Source organism: Heterodontus francisci, chromosome 10 (assembly GCF_036365525.1).
Source record: "Heterodontus francisci isolate sHetFra1 chromosome 10, sHetFra1.hap1, whole genome shotgun sequence".
NCBI lineage: Eukaryota > Metazoa > Chordata > Chondrichthyes > Heterodontiformes > Heterodontidae > Heterodontus > Heterodontus francisci.
The window spans coordinates 45,048,384-45,068,006 of NC_090380.1; the positions used below are offsets into that span (position 1 = coordinate 45,048,384).

General features: G+C 43.0%; 1 protein-coding gene across 1 annotated transcript in view; it reads right to left on the reverse strand.

Annotated features, from left to right (window-relative positions):
* prrg1 (proline rich Gla (G-carboxyglutamic acid) 1) overlaps nucleotides 1–19,623 on the reverse strand; it is a 44,942-nt gene that overhangs the window by 15,497 nt on the left and 9,822 nt on the right. The window lies entirely within an intron of this gene.

Consider the following 19,623-nt stretch of genomic DNA (forward strand, 5'->3'; position numbering starts at 1 on the left):
CACATTTGTACATAAATTTTATATGCACATATACATGCATCACAGTGAGCCAGATTCACACAAAAAGTTCTTGTGTTACGACAGAGGCGGAAGGTGTGCACTGTTAATTCAGTCCCACTTCTCCACGAGTCACAGCAGATCAATAAAATCTCCCACCAACCACATACTCTATTTATTCCACCCCCCCAACCCAGAATAAAGCACACCAACCAGGTTTCTTTAAAACATTAACTATTTATTTATTAATAAACTAAGACTTCAACAATGAGAAATCTACATACAAAAAGATTTTTTAGTGTATGTCTGTGATGGGTAGGTGTTCAAGGCAATTTGTCTGCAACAGGCTTCACATAGGTCTTTCAGCAGTGGTGTAGCTACAGGTCTGCTTAGGTCTTAACAGCAGCATAGCAGAAGTTTTCTTCAGATTTCAGGATCTCCCAAAACACAGGATGCAACAGGAACTACTCAATGCAGAGATTCTTTAGAGACAGGCGGCAATAGGAATCTGCTACCTCTAGCATACAGGTGTCTCTTCTCTAGAAATGCAGTCTTCCTCTACAGAGAGGGTCTTTCTCACTCTCTCCAGGCAGGTCACAGCCAAATTTCAAATGCCTGTTCTTTGTCCAATTCTTTTTTTAAAAAAAAAAAAGTGCCCAAAGCTCTGAGATGCAGAATCGCAAAAGGTTAGTATGCAGGTACGGCACGTAATTAGGAAAGTTAATAGAATGTAATTGTTTATCGTGAAGGGAATTGAATGCAAAAGTAGGGAGGTTATGCTTCAGTTATAAAGGGCATTGGTGAGACCACATTTGGAGTACTGTGTACAGTATTGGTTTCCTTATTAAAGGATGTAAATGCATTGGAGGCAAGGTTTATTATACTAATACCTGGAATGGGCAGGCTGTCTTCTGAGAAAAGATTGGACAGGCTTGTATCTGCTGGAATTTAAAAGAGTAAGAGGCGACTTGATTGAAACACACAAGATCCGGAGGGGTCTTGACAAGGTGGATGTGGAAAGGATATTTCCCCTTGTGGGAGAATCTAGAACTAGAGATCACTGTTTAAAAATAAGGGGTCGCCCATTTAAGACGGAGATGAGGAGAAATTTTTTCTCTGAGGGTTGAGTGTCTTTGAAATTCTCTTCCTCAGAAGGTGGTGGAAGCAGAGTCTTTGAATATTTTTGAGGCAGAGGTAGATAGATTCTTAATAAGCAAGGGGGTGGAAGGTTATCGGGGGTAGGTGGAAATGTGGAGTAATCAGTTCAGCCATGAACTGATTGAATGGCAGAGTGGCCTACTCCTGCTCCTAATTCATATGAACATATGAATGTGAAAGAAAGAAAAACCTTCCTGAGCTGATCACATGAACAGAGTCTCCCCTGTCAAAGCATTGCATTGGAGATCAAAACCCTTGCTGTTCCCTTGAAATTGCCTGCCTTCCAGTTCCTTTGTACAGATTCAACATACAAAAATGCCAACTATTTGCAGGTCAATGTCCACTGAGCAAAAATCTTTTTCAGGTTTTTTTTTCTAAACCCCCCCCCCCCCCCCCACAGAATTCTAAGTTCTCAGTATAAAAAAATCCTTGTTTCATTTAGTCAAGGGCGAAGGTGTATCATTTTTGAATACATTTCATGGCAATGTAAAAAAAAAGATGTTGAAAACATTTTATTGCACTCATGCCCCCATTCACTATTTGTGGTTAACACAATTTTGCTTTGTACCATTTTTACTTATATAACTCTACAAAGTTAAATTTGCGACAAAACATCTGCGATAACATTGTTCTTTCCCAAAATGTGTACAGTCTTTAAGTGATAAGGCTGTAGCAAACTCCAAGGAATATGCTGGCATTTTGGATTTTAAATTTTTCAACAAAAGTTAATGGTTTATGGTCAGAAGACATCAGTGCTTCTCTGCAGTCATGGCAGACATATCCTTCAAAAATATTTATGAGCCAACAGACTTAACATTTCTCTTTCCCACGGTGGAATACTTTTTTGGGTGGCAATTCAGCTATTTTGAAAAAAGTATCCTCCTATGCCCAATTAGTCATCTTGTAATAGGACTGCACCGACCCCTAGGTCACGAGCATCAAATCGCTACTTTGAAAGGCTTAGTATATATAATCTGGAGCAGCCTACACTGGTTCATGACTCAAAATTGCCTTTAGCTTTTCAAAAGATGCCTGGCACACTGCTGACCACACTACCTCGGTTTTCTTTTTCTATAGCAATTCGGTTAGTGGAGCAGCTACAGCACTGAAATTTGGCACAAACTTTCTGTAGAAACCACATGATTTCATGCGTCGTCATTGGGATTGGGAACTCCACCAACGCTTGTACTTCTGCCATTCTTGACAATGCTTGTCCTTGCCCTACTATATGCCCAAGGTAGGTCACTCTTGCTTTTTGCCAGAGTTACCACTAAATCAGCTGCTTGTAAATTTTTAAAACAGAGTGTTCCTGCCAAGTGTTACAGTATGTTTGCACATCAAGATACACTACACAGTTGGGAACACTGGGTACCACTTGATTCATTCGACTCTGAAAGTTTACTGGGGCATTTTGCCTGAATGGCATCACGCAGCACTGGTAAGGACCATCTGGTGATACAAAAGCTGATATTTCTTTAGGAACTTTAACAAGTCTATTTTTGTAAGAAATATGACACAGCCCACTGTCAATACAGTCTTCCAAGCGAGGAATTGGGTAGGAGTCTGCCTATGTTACCATCTTGACTTTTCTGTAATCTATGCAAAGTCTGGCTGACCCATCATGGTTAGGCAATAATACTATTGGTGAACTCCAGCTGCTTTGACTAGGTTCAATTAAGTTGTTTTCCAGCATGTATTGGATTTCTGCTTCGGCCTGTTTTTCTGGACTTATTTGGCAAGGATACTGTTTTATAGCAACGGATTCCCCTACATCCACATTATGTGTGGCTGAGGTTGTAGGCTTATCCCTACAGACTATTTTAAATGTGGTGAGTAGCCTTGTTGGCCTTCTCATTCTTCTGCATCTAAATATGAAAGCAGTGAACAATCTCCCAAGCCAATGTGTATTAGCTAACCAGATAGTAGGAGCTTCAATTTGAGAATTGCCGAGGCCTCCTTCTGCCTCATCCTCATTACCCCTTTCATTCTTAACTGTCCCCATTGCCTGACATACCTGTACTTTTTTTTTTTTATAAATTCATTCATGGGATGTGGGCGTCTTCGGTTAGGCCAGCATTTATTGCCCATCTCTAATTACCCTTGAGAAGGTGGTGGTGAGCTGCCTTCTTGAACCGCTGCAGTCCATGTGAGGTAGGTACACCCACAGTGTTGTTAGGAGGGGAGTTCCAGGATTTTGACCCAGCGACAGTGAAGGAATGACAATACGGTTCCAAGTCAGGATGGTGTGTGGCTTGGAGGGGAACTTGCAGGTGGTGGTGTTCCCATGCATTTGCCGTCCTTGCCCTTCTAGTTGGTAGAGGTCGCAGGTTTGGAAGGTGCTGTCTAAGGACCCTTGGTGTGTTTCTGCAGTGCATCTTGTAGATGGTACACACTCCTGCCACTGTGCGTCGGTGGTGGACGGAGTGAATGTTCGTAGATGGGGTGCCAATCAAGCGGGCTGCTTTGTCCTGGATGGTGTTGAGCTTCTCGAGTGTTGTTGGAGCTGCACCCATGCAGACAAGTGGAGAGTATTCCATCACACTCCTGACTTGTGCCTTGTAGATGGTGGATAGGCTTTGGGGAGTCAGGAGGTGAGTTATTCGCCACAGGATTCCTAGTCTCTGACCTGCTCTTGTAGCCACAGTATTTATATGGCTACTCCAGTTCAGTTTCTGGTCAATGGTAGCCCTAGGATGTTGATAGTGGGGGATTCAGTGATGGTAATGCCATTGAATGTCAAGGAGATGGTTAGATTCTCTCTTGTTGGAGATGGTCATTGTCTGGCACTTGTGTGGCGCGAATGTTACTTTCCACTTATCAACCCAAGCCTGGATATTGTCCAGGTCTTGCTGCATTTCTACATGGACTGCTTCAGTACCTGAGGAGTCACGAATTCTGAACATTGCGCAGTGAACATCCCCACTTCTGACCTTATGATTGAAGGAAGGTCATTGATGAAGCAGTTGAAGATGGTTGGGACGAGGACACTATGCTGAGGAACTCCTGCAGTGATGTCCTGGAGCTCAGATGATTGATCTCCAACGACCACAACCATCTTCCTTTGCACTAGGTATGACTCCAACCAACGGAGAGTTTTCCCCGATTCCCATTGACTCCAGTTTTGCTAGGGCTCCTTGATGCCATACTTGGTCAAATGCTGGCTTGGTGTCAAGGGCAGTCACTCTCACCTCACGTTCAGCTGTTTTGTCCATGTTTGAACCAAGGCTGTGATGAGGTCAGGAGTGGAGTGGCCCTGGCCGAACCCAAACTGAGGACGTTATTGCTAAGCGAGTGCTGCTTGATGGCATTGTTGATTACACCTTCCATCACTTTACTGACGATTTGAGAGTAGACTGATGGGACAGTAATTGGCCAGGTTGGACTTGTCTTGCTTTTTGTGTACGGGACATACCTGGGCAATTTTCCACATTGCCAGGTAGATGCCAGTGTTGTAGCTATCCTGGAACAGCTTGGTTAGGGGCACGGCAAGTTCTGGAGCACAGTTCTTGATATCACGCGGAGTGAATCGAATTGGCTGAAGTCTGGCATCTGTAATGCTGGGGGCTTCAGGAGCAGGCAGAGATGGATCAAAAACTCAGCATTTCTGGCTGAAGATTGTTGCAAATGCTTCTGCCTTATCTTTCGTACTGATGTGCTGGGCTCCCCCCCCAATCATTGAGGATGGGGATATTTGTGGAGCCACCTCCTCCAGTTACATAGGAACATAGGAAGAGGAGGAGGCCATTCAGCCCCTCAAGCCTGTCCCGCCATTCAATGAGATCATAGCTGATCCACAGCCTAACTCCATTTACTTGCCTTTGGCCCATATCCCTTAATATCTTTGCTCAACAGAAATCTATATCTCAGATTTAAAATTAACAACTGTTCTAGCTTCAACTGCTGTTTGTGGGAGAGAGTTCCAAACCTCTACCACCCTTTGCGTGAAGAAGTGCTTGCCAACATCTCTCCTGAATGGTCTGGCCCTAATTTTTAGACTATGCCCCCTAGTTTTAGAATCTCCAACCAGTGGAAATAGTTTATCTTTATCTCGCCTGTCTTTTCCTGTTAATATCTTGAAGACTTCGATCAGATCACCCCATAACCTTCTAAATTCTCACAAAAACAGGCCTAATTTGTGTAATCTCTCCTTGTAACTTAACCCCAGTAGTCTAGGCGTCATTCTTGTAAACCTACGTTACACTCCCTCCAAGGCCAATATATTGTTCCTAAGATGTGGTGCCCAGAACTGCTCACAGTACTCCAAGTGGGGTCTAATCAGGGTTTTGTACAGCTGCCGCATAACCTCTGTCTTTATACTCTAGTCCTCTGGATATAAAGGATAGCATTCCATGAGCCTTTTTGATTATTTTCTTCACTTGCTCGTGGCATTTTAAAGATCTATGCACCTGAACCCCCAAATCTCTTTGGACATCCACTGTACTTAACCTCTTCCCATTTAGAAAGTACCCTGCTCTATCCTTTTTTGGTCCAAAATGGATAACCTCACACTGGCCACATAGAAATCCATCTGCCACAATTTTGCCCACTCACCGAGTCTGTCAATATCTCCTTGCAATTTTATGCTATCATCTAGACTGTCTACAATGCCGCCTAACTTTGTATCATCAGCAAATTTGGATAGATGACTTACTATGCCATCATCCAAGTCGTTAATGAATAACGTGAATGATTGAGGCCCCAACAGAGATCCCTGCAGGGCACCACTAGTTACATCCTGCCAATCGGAGTACTTACCCATTATCCCCACTCTGTCGCCTCAACCAACTTTCTAACCATGTCAATAATTTGCCCTCAACTCCATGGGCTTCTACCTTAGCTAACAGTTTCTTATTTGGGACTTTATCAAATGCCTTCTGAAAGTCCATATAAGTAACATCCATAGACATTCCCCTGTCCACTACCTTAGTCACCGCTTCCAAAAATTCAATGAGATTTGTCAGGCATGACCTTCCCGTCATGAATCCATGCTGGCTGTCCCTGATTAACTGACATTTTTCTAGGTGTTCAGTCACTCTATCCTTGATTATAGACTCCAGCAACTGACCCACCACAGATGTCAGGCTAACTGGTCTGTAATTTCCTTGGCTCCCCCTTTCACCCTAAAAAGTGGAGTGACATGTGCAACTTTCCAATCCAGAAGGACCACTCCTGAATCTAGGGAACTCTGAAAGACTAGAGTTAGGGCATCTACAATGTGCTCCCCTACTTCCTTTAACACCCTCGGATGGAAACAGTCAGGTCCTGGGGATTTCTCACTCTTTAGTTCCATTAATTTCCTTGTTACTGATGTTTTACTTACGTTAATTGTATTTAGTCCCTGTCCCCTATTTTTTGGGACTTTCAGCAAGTTATCCTTCTTTTCAACTGTAGATACTGAGGTAAAGTAATTGTTCGACATGTCTGCCATTTCCCCATTATCAATGACAATATCTCCAGTTTCAGCTTTTAGTGGGCCTACATTGCTCTTGACCACCCGCTTTCCCTTTATGTAACTATAAGATTTCTTCTTATTGATTGATGTCCCTTGCAAGTTTCCTTTCATAATCCCTTTTAGTAGCTCCTATAAGCTGCTTTGTGACCCTTTGCTGGTCTTTGTATCGATCCCATTCGGCCGGATCTGTGCTGCGTTTTGCATTTTTGTAAGCCCTTTCTTTTTGTTTTATGCTATCCCTAATCTCTTTAGTTGTCCATGGCTGTTTTTTCTGTGAAGTGGAGCTTTTTCCTCGCAGGGATATCTAGTTCAGTCCTTACACTCTGCGCATTTGTATACAGAACTCTTATTTGGGCTATATCCCCTAACCTGTCCCTCAGCACTGATGCTTTATTTGCCTATTCATTATTTCTCTCTTCTGGTTTAACCGGTATACTTCCTGCAGTTTTGCCAGTACCTGAAATTCCTGAAGTAGGGTTCCTGACTGTTTCTTTACTCTCTGCCCTGTTACTTGTTTTTGAAACTGTATTGACTTCCCCTGGCCTCCCCTCCACCCCCCACTATTTACTAGTTTAAAGTCCTTGTGACCACCTTATTTATCCTTTCTGCTAGGACACTGGTCCCAGATCAGTTCAGGTGGAGCCCGTCCCAACGGTACAGTTCCCTCCTGCCCCAATACTGATGCCAGTGCCCCATGAAATGGAACCCCTCTTTCCCACACCACTCCTTTAGCCACATGTTTACTTCCCTAATTTTCTTATCCCTATGCCAATTTGCACATGGTTCGGGTAATAATCCAGAGATTATAACCCTTGAGGACATGTTTTTTCATTTTGTTCCTAGTTCCTGATAATCCTCAAACTGTTCCTCTTGCCTAGTCTTGCCTATGTTGTTTGTCCCAACGTGGACCACAACAACTGGATCCTCCCCCTCCAATATCCTTTCAGGTCGGTTCGAGCTGTCCCTCACCCTGGCACCGGGTAGGCAACATACCATGTGGGACTCTCGGTCCTGCTTACAAATGATGCTATCAGTACCTCGAATGATGGAATCTCCTACCACTACCACTTTTCTTTATGCTTCCCCTGCTTGAATGGCCTCCTGTACCACGGTGCAGTGGTCAGTTTGCTCATCCTCCCAGCAGTCCTTTTCCTCATCCACAGAGGGCTAAGGCTCCTCCATTGCGGAATTCAGGATCCCTCTACCTGCCTCACTTGCAGTCACACCCTCCTATCCCTGACCACTGGCCGAAGGGATACTTAATCTACAGGGCGTGACTGCCTTAAGCACAGTGTCCAGGAACCTCGCCCCCTCCCTGATGTGTTGCAGTGTCTGAAGCTCGGACTCCAGCCCATCAACCGAGCCGAAGTTCTTAGAGCTGCAAGCACTTGCTGCTTATGTGGTCACTGTGGCTCACAATGGGATCTACCAGCTCCCAAATCATGCAGCTATGGCACATCGCCTGCCCTGCCATCTCTACTTTACTTTAGTTAATTAGTTTTTCAATTTTAGTGCAGATTCCCTACTAGTTTTCCTGTGATGTCACTTTTTTCAGACTTTTCTCAGTTTCAGATGGAATACTGAAGCAATGAAAGCAGCTCCGCCCCACCAGGTCCGCTCTACCTCTGCTCCCCGGTCCACCGCTGGATGGGGCAGGACTACACAGCTTAGATCTGATCTGTTGGTTATGGGATTGCTTAGCTCTGTCTATTGCATGCTGCTTACGCAGTTTGGCACACTAGTCCTCTGTTGTAGCTTCACCAGGTTGACACCTCATTGAGGTAAGCCTGGTGCTGCTCCTGGCATGCCCTCCTGCACTCTACGTTGAACCAAGGTTGGTCTCCTGGCTTGAAGGTAATGGTAGAGTGGGGGATATGCCAGGCCATGAGGTTTTAGATTGTGGTTGAGTACAATTCTGCTGCTGCCGATGGCCCACAGTGCCTCATGGATGCCCAGTTTTGAATTGCTTAATCTGTTCGAAATCTATCCCATTTAGCACGGTGATAGTGCCACACAACACAAAAGGGGGTATCCTCGATGTGAAGGCAGGACTTAGTTTCCACAAGGACTTTGTGGTGGTTACTCCTACCAATACTGTCATGGACAGAAGCATCTGCGGCAGCCAGATTGGTGAGGACGAGGTCAAGCATGTTTTTCCCTCACCACCTGCCACAGACCCAGTCTAGCAGCTATGTCCTTTAGGACTCGGCCAGCATGGTCAGTAGTGGTGCTACCGAGCCACTCTTGGTGACGGACATTGAAGTCCTCCACCCAGAATACATTCTGCGCCCTTGCCACCCTCAGTGCTTCCTCCAAGTGGTGTTCAACATGGAGGAGTACTGATTCATCAGCAGGAGGTCTGTCTGTCCATGTTTGACCTGATGCCATGGGACTTCATGGGGTCAGGAGTTGATGTTGAGGACTCCCTGGGCAACTCCCTCCCTACTGTACAACCTCTGCTGGGTCTGTCCTGCCAGTGGGACAGTGATTGCAGTGTGTGGGATATTGCCTGTAAGGTATGATTCCGTGAGTATGACTATGTCAGGCTGTTGCTCGACTAGTCTGTGGGACAGCTCTCCCAACTTTGGCACAAGCCCCCAGATGTTAGTTCGGAGGGCTGGGTTTGCCGTTGTCATTTCCGTTGCCTTGGTCAATGCCGGGTGGTCTGCCCGGTTTCATTCCTTTTTATTGACTTTGTGACGGTTAGATACAACTGACTGGCTTGCGAGGCCATTTCGGAGGGCATCTAAGAGTCAACCACATTGCTGTGGATCTGGAGTCACATGTAGGCCAGACCAGGTAAGGACAGCAGATTTCCTTCCCTAAAGGACATTAGTGAACCAGATGGGTTTTTACAACAATCGACAATGGCCATCATTAGACTAGCTTTTAATTCCAGATTTATTAATTGAATTCAAATTCCACCTTCTGCTGTGGTGGGATTCGAACCAGTGTCCCCAGAGAAATTCCCTAGGTCTCTGGGTTACTAGTCCAGTGACAATACCACTATGCCACTGCCTCTCTGACTTGCTTATCCTTTTCCCTGTGATAATATTGCTTTAACATATTGATATGACAGCTAATTCTTTTTTTTTGATGATTTGGGGTGTCAAATAATTTAACTTACCAATTCTTTTGACCACTTTTTACAGACCACTGAACTGTGCTTTTAATGGTTCACCCTGTAAAAGGTAAAAATACTAACACTTGATCCCCTGGTTGAATGTTTGGGTCTTTGCGTTCTTGTCTGCCCATTTTTCATAGTGGTTTAGGATGCTTTAAAAAGGTGTTCCTCAGCCACATTGCAAGCTTTCATGAGCCTTTCCCAGAATACGGATACATGGTCCAGTACAGAAGATTCATCCCTCTGCTCTACGAACCTGCCTTTGATTAGTTTTACGAGGACCTCTTATCTCATGTCCATAAACCAATTCAAAAAGACTAAAAGCTGTAGACTCATTCGGTGAATCTCTAGTGCCAAATAAAAGAAAGTCTAGCCCTTTATCCCAATCATGGGGATACTCGCAACGATATGCCCTAATCATTGTTTTGAGAGTTTGATGGTATGTTTCTAAAGCTCCCTGTTAAAGGCCTGCTCAGGTCAGGAAAAAAAAACCCCCGACCCGAACCTAACAGAACCACATCAGACCAGAGCCTGACCCAGCCAGAGTCCTTCCATTTTTCTCCGCACCTGACCTGACCCCAACCCAACCATAGTGCACTCACTATACTTACCACTTTTGGAAGGAAGCTGCAGCATGAGCGCGACGATGTCATAGAGACTCTCACTGCACAGACTCAGTCTCCCTCCTTAACATCACGGAATCCCAGCTCAGGTAGGCTTTTCAACTTCTGACACTTACTAAACTCAACTTCCCTTTTCCTCCCAGCAGAGCAAACATTAATACTATGTGCGTCCGACCTGGACCCGACCAGATCCCAAAAGCGCGACCCGATCCCGACACGTCGTCGGGTCTGGGTCGGGTAGCAGGCCTTTACTCCGTGTCTGTAGGTGATATGTTGAAGATTTTAACTGTCTGATAACCAAATTATCCATGACTTCTTGAAATATCTTAGACATAAAATTAGAACCTTATTCGGATTGAACTTCAAGTGGTAATCCATATCTCAAAGAATTGCGCTAACTTCTCTACTGCTGAAGTGGTAGTAATTGTCTTTTGTTTTCAGCAAGGGTCCTATGCAGTCTAATAACACCCAACAAAATGGTTCCTCAATGACTGGTATGGGAATTAGAGGTGTCGGTTTTATGACATGTTGCGGATTTCCCACCATCTGGCATGTATGCATGTCCTATAGAACAGTACCACATCTTTTGTAAGGCCCGGCCAGTAATAATGTTGACTTATAGGATTTGGTTTTCCGGATCCCCATGCATCCTGCCATAGGAATGTCATGTCCTAACCTTAAATATCACTGAGAATTTTTAGGTGGCACCGCTACCTGTCGAATAACCATCCAGTCTTTGTTCACAGGTCTATGAGGCAGTCTGCATTTCCTCATCAGAGCCCCGTCTTCAACACAATAGCCTTCTGAAACTCCTTTTGCCTCAGCTTTTGTCAGAGCTGACTGTGCTATTCTGTATAATCCTGGCTCAGCTTGTTGTGCTGTAATTAAAGATTTGTTAAACATCTCATTTGAATTATCTAAATCCCCAAGGAAAGTTTCAGATATTCGGCTATCTGTCTACGGTGACAATAGAACTTGTTTAGCCATTGCTCATGTTAGTACACATGAAGCAAATATTCTTGGAACTTGTTCCTGTAATTGTTGTGTTTCTTTAACTTCACTTGGTTTCTCTGTGACTATGGGAGAAACTGATACTTTTGCTCCAGCCAAATCATTCCCTAGCAGGAGGTCAATTTCATCTACTGGCAAACTGTGGACAACTCCTACAGTTACCGTTCCAGACATTAGGCCACACTCTTGGTGCACTTGATACAAAGGTATGGGTATATACTCTCCGCCAATACCATATGCTAAAACTTTAGCATTCAGTGTGCTCTCTGGTGGTAATGTTATACCTTTCCCCAGCAAAATAGTTTGGGTTGCTCCTGTATCCCCAAGGATAGCGATAGGTTTGCCTGCCTCACTTGAGGGATATGGAGTTACTTTTTCTTTCGACAAGAATTCCCTATAACTTTCAGGTATCTTATTCACAACCCCTACACTCATATTGGTTTTTGTATCTGGTTTTATAATGGTCAAATCCACAGCTTGATCTGCTGTACTCTCAGTCAGAGCCCCTTTTTCTATAGTAGCTTTGTGTACACCAAGTCCCATGGATTTACCTCGCAACTTCCAGCATTCTGACGAAGATGTCTCACCTTGCGACAACCCCATGTTGGCGTGTGGACCTCACTACTACCCTCAGCACCTTCCTTTATGGCGGTGGTGGGGGAGGGGGGGGGTAAATCCTGGGCTTTCCCAGCAGTCCCCTCTTTTCGCTGGCTACTTGCCTTCTTTTCGCTCTCCCACCTTCTACCCTGCTCGGGTTTGTGGGGGTGACGGACAAAAGGGCTTAGGCTTATTCACAAGCTCAAAATCAGGTGATTTCCACTGCTTGTCTGGCTTTTGAAACCTTCTGGTCCTCTACATGAGTTCTCACTACTGGAGGGACTGAATTTTTAAACTCTTCCAAGAGAATCAATTCTCTTAGGTTCTCATATGTGGCTTCTATCGTTACTGCCTGTATACAATGATCAAAATTAATTGGCTTTACTGTCTCAAATTCTACAGAAGTCTGTCCAGCCAAGCGCTGGAGGTTTAGTTTAGTTTAGAGATACAGCACTGAAACAGGCCCTTCGGCCCACCGAGTCTTTGCCGACCATCAACCACCCATTTATACTAATCCTACACATTCCTACTACATCCCCACCTGTCCCTCTAGTTCCCTACCACCTACCTATACTAGGGGCAATTTTATAATGGCCAATTAACCTATCAACCTGCAAGTCTTTGGCATGTGGGAGGAAACCGGAGCACCCGGAGGAAACCCACGCAGACACAGGGAGAACTTGCAAACTCCACAGGCAGTACCCAGAATCGAACCCGGGTCCTTGGAGCTGTGAGGCTGCGGTGCTAACCACTGCGCCACTGTGCCGCCCACAGGTTCCGAAACTTCTGTCGGTAAGCTTCAGGGATTAACTTATACGCAGCTAGAATAGCCTTTTTTCCATCTCAATCTGCAGAAGCCTCTTCAGAGAGCATGGCATGAACTTCATGTGCTCTGCCCATCAACCTGCTTTGCATAAGTAGTGCCCAGCTTTCCTTTGGCCAGTCATCTATTGGTTATCTTTTCAAAAGAAAATAAAAATGCCTCCATGTCCTTTTCCCTCAAACTTAGGGAGATCTTGTATAAATTTAAATAGCTTTTCACTGGATTCAGATTCTTCCTGAGCAGAACTTTCCCTGGAGTCGAGACCAACCCTTAGTCTTAGTTCCATCTCAATTTGCACGCACTCTCTCTTTTTCCAATTCAAGTTTACTTATTGATATTTCTTTTTCCTGTTGAAGCTCAAGTTACCTCATCTGTAACTTAAATTTAGCTAATTCCACTGCATCACTCTCTGACCCATCATCTTCCATTTTCAAATGTTGAGCAATTAGTCAATTATCTATGCTTTTTTTGTACCCGATTTCAATTCTAACCCCAATTGTGCTGCCAAATCTTTCAATTTAACCTTAAAGTTTTCAAGTCACTGAGGGACACATTCTCCTTTCCCAGAAAAGCTGCAGCAACTGCTAATGCCATTCCGATGGTATGAACTTCACTCTATTACACAAGAAACCTGGTTCTTTTATTTTCCTCTTTCAATTATTATTACGCTGTTTACAATTATCAGCATTGGATTGGATCCCAATAAGACCCCCTCCCCCAATTAATATGTTACGACTGAGGCAGGAGCAGTGCAATGTTAATTCAGTCCCACTTCTCCATGGGCCACAGCATATCAATGAAATCTCCCACCAACTGAAAAACAGCTGATTACATACTCTATTTGTCCCCCAGAATAAAGTGCACCAACCAGGTTTCGTTAACAAAATTATTTAATAAACTAAGGCTTAAACAATGAGATTTAAAAAATCTTTTCGTATATAGATTTAAAGCTCCTTATTCTTCCTAGCCCTCCTGTACAAACACAGGCATCCAAAAAACCGGTTAACTGGGTGTTTTGACAGGTGGGAAAAGGTGTCTAAGGGTTTTTCCTCAGCATTCACCTGGTCTTATTGCAACAGGGTTTAATTTTAAACAAACTGTTTTGAGCTCCTCTTTGCTGAATCCTTGTTCACTGCTTTCCAATTATAAGACAAAGTAATGAGCACAACAGGCCTTAAGTTTAAAGATAAGTGAAATTTATTAAAACTTAAACTCTAATTCGGTTAACGCCTATGGATACACGCTGCGCCCATGCTAGCATGCATACACGATACACACATGCAAATAGAGACAGAAAAGGGGAGAGGTTTGACGCAATATCAGAAGAGTTTCTTGTTACTGTGATTCAAGCTCACCGTCATCCTTTTGTAGGTAGTTCCCTGTGAACAATTATTGTTTTTCAGTTTGGTTTTTAAAATGAAAGTAAGCATAGATGCTTTTATTATGCCCTTCATGTCTCTTGGATCTAAGCTCACTTGCTGAATTTGAAAAAGAAAATCATGCGATAATTTGTGGAACTTATCCTAACACTAAAAAAAAAAAAATTCAGCTTGTTGTTAAATTATTATAAATGAAATTTAAAGCCCAATCCTTCACTTGTTCTGGCTTGAAAAAAGTTAGAGAGCCATATTAACGTATACTAGGAAATTTTAACACATTCAGACAGGCACAGTGGTTAGCACTGCAGCCTCAACTCCAGTGACCCGGGTTCAGTTCTGGGTACTGCCTGTGTGGAGTTTGCAAGTTCTCCCTGTGACCGCGTGGGTTTCCACCGGGTGCTCCGGTTTCCTCCCACAGCCAAAGACTTGCGGGTTGATAGGTAAATTGGCCCTAGCGTAGGTAGATGGTCGGGAATATGGGATTATTGTAGGATTAGTATAATGGGTGGTTGTTGGTCGGCACAGACTCGGTGGGCCGAAGGGCCTGTTTCAATGCTGTATCTCAAAACAAAAGGCAGCAAAATAGGAATTACAAGAACAATTAAAGTTAACTCCTTTCAGCTGACTGGGCAATAGCACTAAAGAAAAATATCAAATTGAAGCATAGACTCAAAAAAAGGAGACTTTAAGTGACTATGCTATTTAAAAAATTATTAATATGATGTGAAATCTATAATGGGGTAGTGTTTCTGCTTAGTTGTGCTGGCCTTTTTGGCACCTAAAAGTGACATAAACTCATGTAAAAGATCATAGAACTTTAAACGTAAATTAAATTTCTGTGTTGGTTTAAACACATCACACTAGAAGTCAGCCCCACTCACAAAATGGGCCACAGCCGGAAAATAAATCAATCACAGTTGGGAGTTCCTGCTAATTGCAGGCCTTAGAGTGGCTCAAAATTTTTAGGTGATTCTTATTAGTGTCCTTGCACTCATAAGTATATTTTTAAAGGTTGTGAAGGTAATTAAAATATTACAAAAGGAACTGAGCATTGTACTGCAATGTAACTAGCAAATGGCTTTGCTTATATTTTAAGTCATTTAAAAATCAGGTTACTCACAGGTGGTGAATTGAGTGATTAAAATGCTTACTTTTTGTGATAACCCATTTTCAGCTGCATTAAACCAAATTGCACCTCGTTACCTCTCAAATGTGTTGGGCTGGATTTTGCGGTCAGCAGCAAAGCAAAGGCGCTCGCTGCTGACCACGGATCAAGTCTCGAGAGATCTAGTGATCTCTCTGGTGAGAATTTCACCTTTATCACTGTGCAGTGGAACTGCAACTGATTGCAGCATTCTTTACTGGGGATTCTCAGTGTGGAACTGCAGTGATGTCATCGTGCTGTTGAAGCAGCCAGTCACATTAATTTATTTTCACAAAAACATTTCTAAAAATGTTTTTTTTCCCCCACGTAGAACCTGTGTTGAAACTGAGCGACAGACCGCAATTGCAGGATTTCCGCACTAAACCCAATATCCTGAAGTTGCAGTCAGATTCAGACAGGTAATGATGGCAAACACCAACAGCATGCCATTAACAAACACCCCCCCCACAAAATCCGACCCAAAAAAATTATTTTTATAATTACACTGCCCGGTAGTGCTGGCTCATGGCAGGTTTTGCATTCTGAGATACGCAAATAAGTCTTCAGAAAAATACTTCACAAAACAGGCACAATTTGTATCCAGATCGCTGACTTCACCAGAACTGGAAACTCTACCCCAACATTTTTAACGTTTCGCACTGTTATTCTTTATGTAGACGGTACGCACTGCTGCCACTGTGCGATGGTGGTAAAGGGAGTGAATGTTTGTAGATGGGGTGCCAATCAAGCAGGCTGCTTTGTCCTGGATGGTGTCGAGCTTCTTGAGTGTTGTTGGAGCTGTACCCATGCAGGCAAGTGGAGAGTATTCCATCACACTCCTGACTTGTGCCTTGTAGATTGTGGACAGGCTTTGGGGAGTCAGGAGGTGAGTTACTCGCCTCAGGATTTCTAGCCTCTGACCTGCTCTTGTAGCCACAGTATTTATATGGCTACTCCAGTTCAGTTTCTGGTCAATTGTAACCCCTAGGATGTTGATAGTGGGGGATTCAACGATGGTAATGCCGTTGAATGTCAAGGGGAGATGGTTAGATTCTCTCTTGTTGGAGATGGTCATTGCCTGGCACTTGTGTGGCGTGAATGTTACTTGCCACTTAACAGCCCAAGCCTGGACATTGTCCAAGTCTTGCTGCATTTCTACACGGACTGCTTCATTATCTGAGGAGTCGTGAATGGTGCTGAACATTGTGCAATCATCAGCAAACATCCCCGCTTCTGACCTTATGATTGAAGGAAGGTCATTGATGAAGCAGCTGAAGATGATTGGGCCTAGGACACTATGCTGAGGAACTCCTGCAGTGATGTCCTGGAGCTCAGATGATTGACCTCCAACAACCACAACCATCGTCCTTTGCACTCGGTATGACTCCAGCCAGCGGAAGGTTTTTCCCGATTCCCATTGACCTCAATTTTGCTAGGGCTCCTTGATGCCAAACTCGGTCAAATGCCGCTTTGATGTCAAGGGCAGTCACGCTCACCTCACCTCGAGTTCAGCTCTTTTGTCCATGTTTGAACCAAGGCTGTAATGAGGTCAGGAGCTGAATGGCCCTGGAGGAACCCAAACTGAGCGTTACTGAGCAGGTTATTGCTCAGCAAGTGCCGCTTGATGGCACTGTTGATGACACCTTCCATCATTTGCATGTGTGTATTGCGCATGCATGCTAGTGTGGGGTGTGGCCTGTATCCGTAGGCGTTAACTGAATTAGAGTTTAAGTTTTATTAAATTTCACTTTTCTTCTTTAAACCTGAGAAAACCTGGTTGTGCTCATTTCTGTGCCTTATAATTGGCAAGTGGTGAAGAAGGATTCACCAGGGGTAGAGCGTATTTAAAAATTAAATCCTGTTACAATAAGACCAGGTGAAGGCTGAAAGAGACCCCTAGACACCTTTCTCACCTGGTTGAAACATAGGTTTTTCACAGCAATAACCGACTTTAAAAACGAACGGGCAAGTTCAAAGTTTCACACCACTGATAACTGCTCATTAATAGTTCAGCATCCTACCCACTTTAAATAAATTACTGCAGTCTATTATAGTTTCATTGGGATTGTATTGTGTTTATCTTGTGTACACTGCTAGACATCTGAAACATCTGACAAATCCATCTACTCCCTAGAAAGTAGCACTTCAACACAAGGATTTAATTCAGTGGGGGAAAAATAAAAAGAACCTTCAAACCACAAGTAAGAAAAGCTTTACTTTTTCTGGTGTGGATCTCTCTTCCTTTTTGCTATATTAGATATTCACATTTTAATGACCTTTTTGTCCAATTGAGCAGCTTAGAGATCATTCAACCCATTACCCTATGAATGCAGTTTCTGTTGTTTCTCCCACCTAATTTTGTCCCCTGCAACGCCTTAAAGATCTTACCTTTAGTTCTAATGAAGCGTTATAGCCAAATATTTTGTCTTTACCAAATGGGAGACTTGCTGTGTATTTCTAGTATTCTTTTGCGTTTCAGAGGACAAGATTTTTTTTTTCCCCCTCTTGCCCACTTTAAGACTCCAGTTACCCTTAAGTGGATTGGAAGAATGGAGGGTTAGGAAAATAAAAAGTAGGTGTGTCAGAACAGATATGTGGAATTCGAAGGCCTGCAACTTGCATACTGAGCTTGGAACTGCAACATGCTTGAGTCCTGACAAAGCCTGCCAAGTTTTTATTGCAAGTGCTGCTGTTAAGTATACATTAATTAAACCAACACTTAAATTGGTGACATCTAACCTTGGAATGTTCTGATTTGAGAAGTAACATTATAAGAACACATACATTTACCTCTCCTCCAATAATGCTACTAATTAATAATGCACTTTCAGATTATTAGGGGATGGAAGATAAGCCTAGGAAGAGATTATAAATTTTCCTGGATGCACATCGAATTGTGTGCACACAGAAGTGCAAGGGTTCAAATGACTCATACTACAGGCTGCTGTGGCATATTTAGATGCTCAGGAATGTTGAGCATTGCATAAAAAAAGGTGACAACTTCCTGTTGTGATGCAACCAATCTCCACTTTAGGCTATAGTAATGGGGCTGGGAATAGAAGGAGTCACTTGTTGCCTTCATAAGGAACTATTCAGATGGATATAGTTACAAAAGAAATAAAGAGCTAAAGTGAAACCATCATAAATTCCATGGTAACCTGTCTGGTAGCATTTCAAGAAGTCACAGCAAGATTCAATATTAAAATCCACAATAAAAGCCTGATCACACACACACATTTACAAACCTTTACAACTTGAAAGTGCTCTTAATCAATGTTGTCCCACTCTAATTTTAAAGAAATCTATATTTAAACACGAAGCCTACCGTAAATGTGAATTGGATTACGAGTGCCCAAAGGGTACACAATCTCCAAACAGGATGCTTCCTACCAAACAATTTACACATTTCAATGTGTGTCCTTAATTTCCAAATAAGGAGTAAAATGTAAATCCGCTATTTAATTGATTCAATGAAGGATTCTGCTAATACTTTCCATGTCCCTATTTCCATAAGCAGAAGGAAAGCCTTGTGGAATACTTCCTGTTTAGATTCTATATGACTTTATAGGATGGGAAAGTAATCTGAAGACTTCTCTGTTTGAGGTTTTAAAAAATGTGATTTTTCTTACTGCATGGAGACCCTTGATTCAGCCCCACTTTTCTGCTATACTTCTTTTGGTGACATCCAATGAAGAAATATCTCCATTTAAAATTAGTGACTTTAAACCAGCTAACCACCTGGTTCTGAGGGGCTGGCTTTTAAGGTCTTTTGTCAGTAAGAAACTCAATTTCTGTACAAATGTCAAATTTCTAGTGAGTCTTATTATTTTACTCCTATAGAAATGAAGATACTTTAACAAAAAAAAAAACTCCCTCGACTTTGCTTTCCTTTAACACCAATCACGAAGAGTTTGCAAAGTGCAGGCAGTATTTTTCGCGTTGCTCCATAATCTTTCAACTTTACACAATATTCCAGAATTATTTATGGATGGATTAAAACATTTTCTTCCCAATTTTCTAAATAAGTGTCAAGAAGCTGAACTGGAGTACTGTAATTTATTTATTGCTGAAGAAACTAACTCGGACATGAGAGATTGTGAAGCTGTAAATCAAAACTTGGGCCATGCAAGCAATTAAGTCTATTACAGTAAGTTCAAGAGAAAAAATAGCTATAGAACAGGAGGATTATTTTGTTTCCTTTGTAGGCTGACCATAACATAGCTTTTTCCACCCAGTCAAACCCATGTTGTGGTGGGGCAAAAAAAAAAAAGATATTTCAACTTGCTGACCATGTATGTGTTGTCTTTACTTCTGT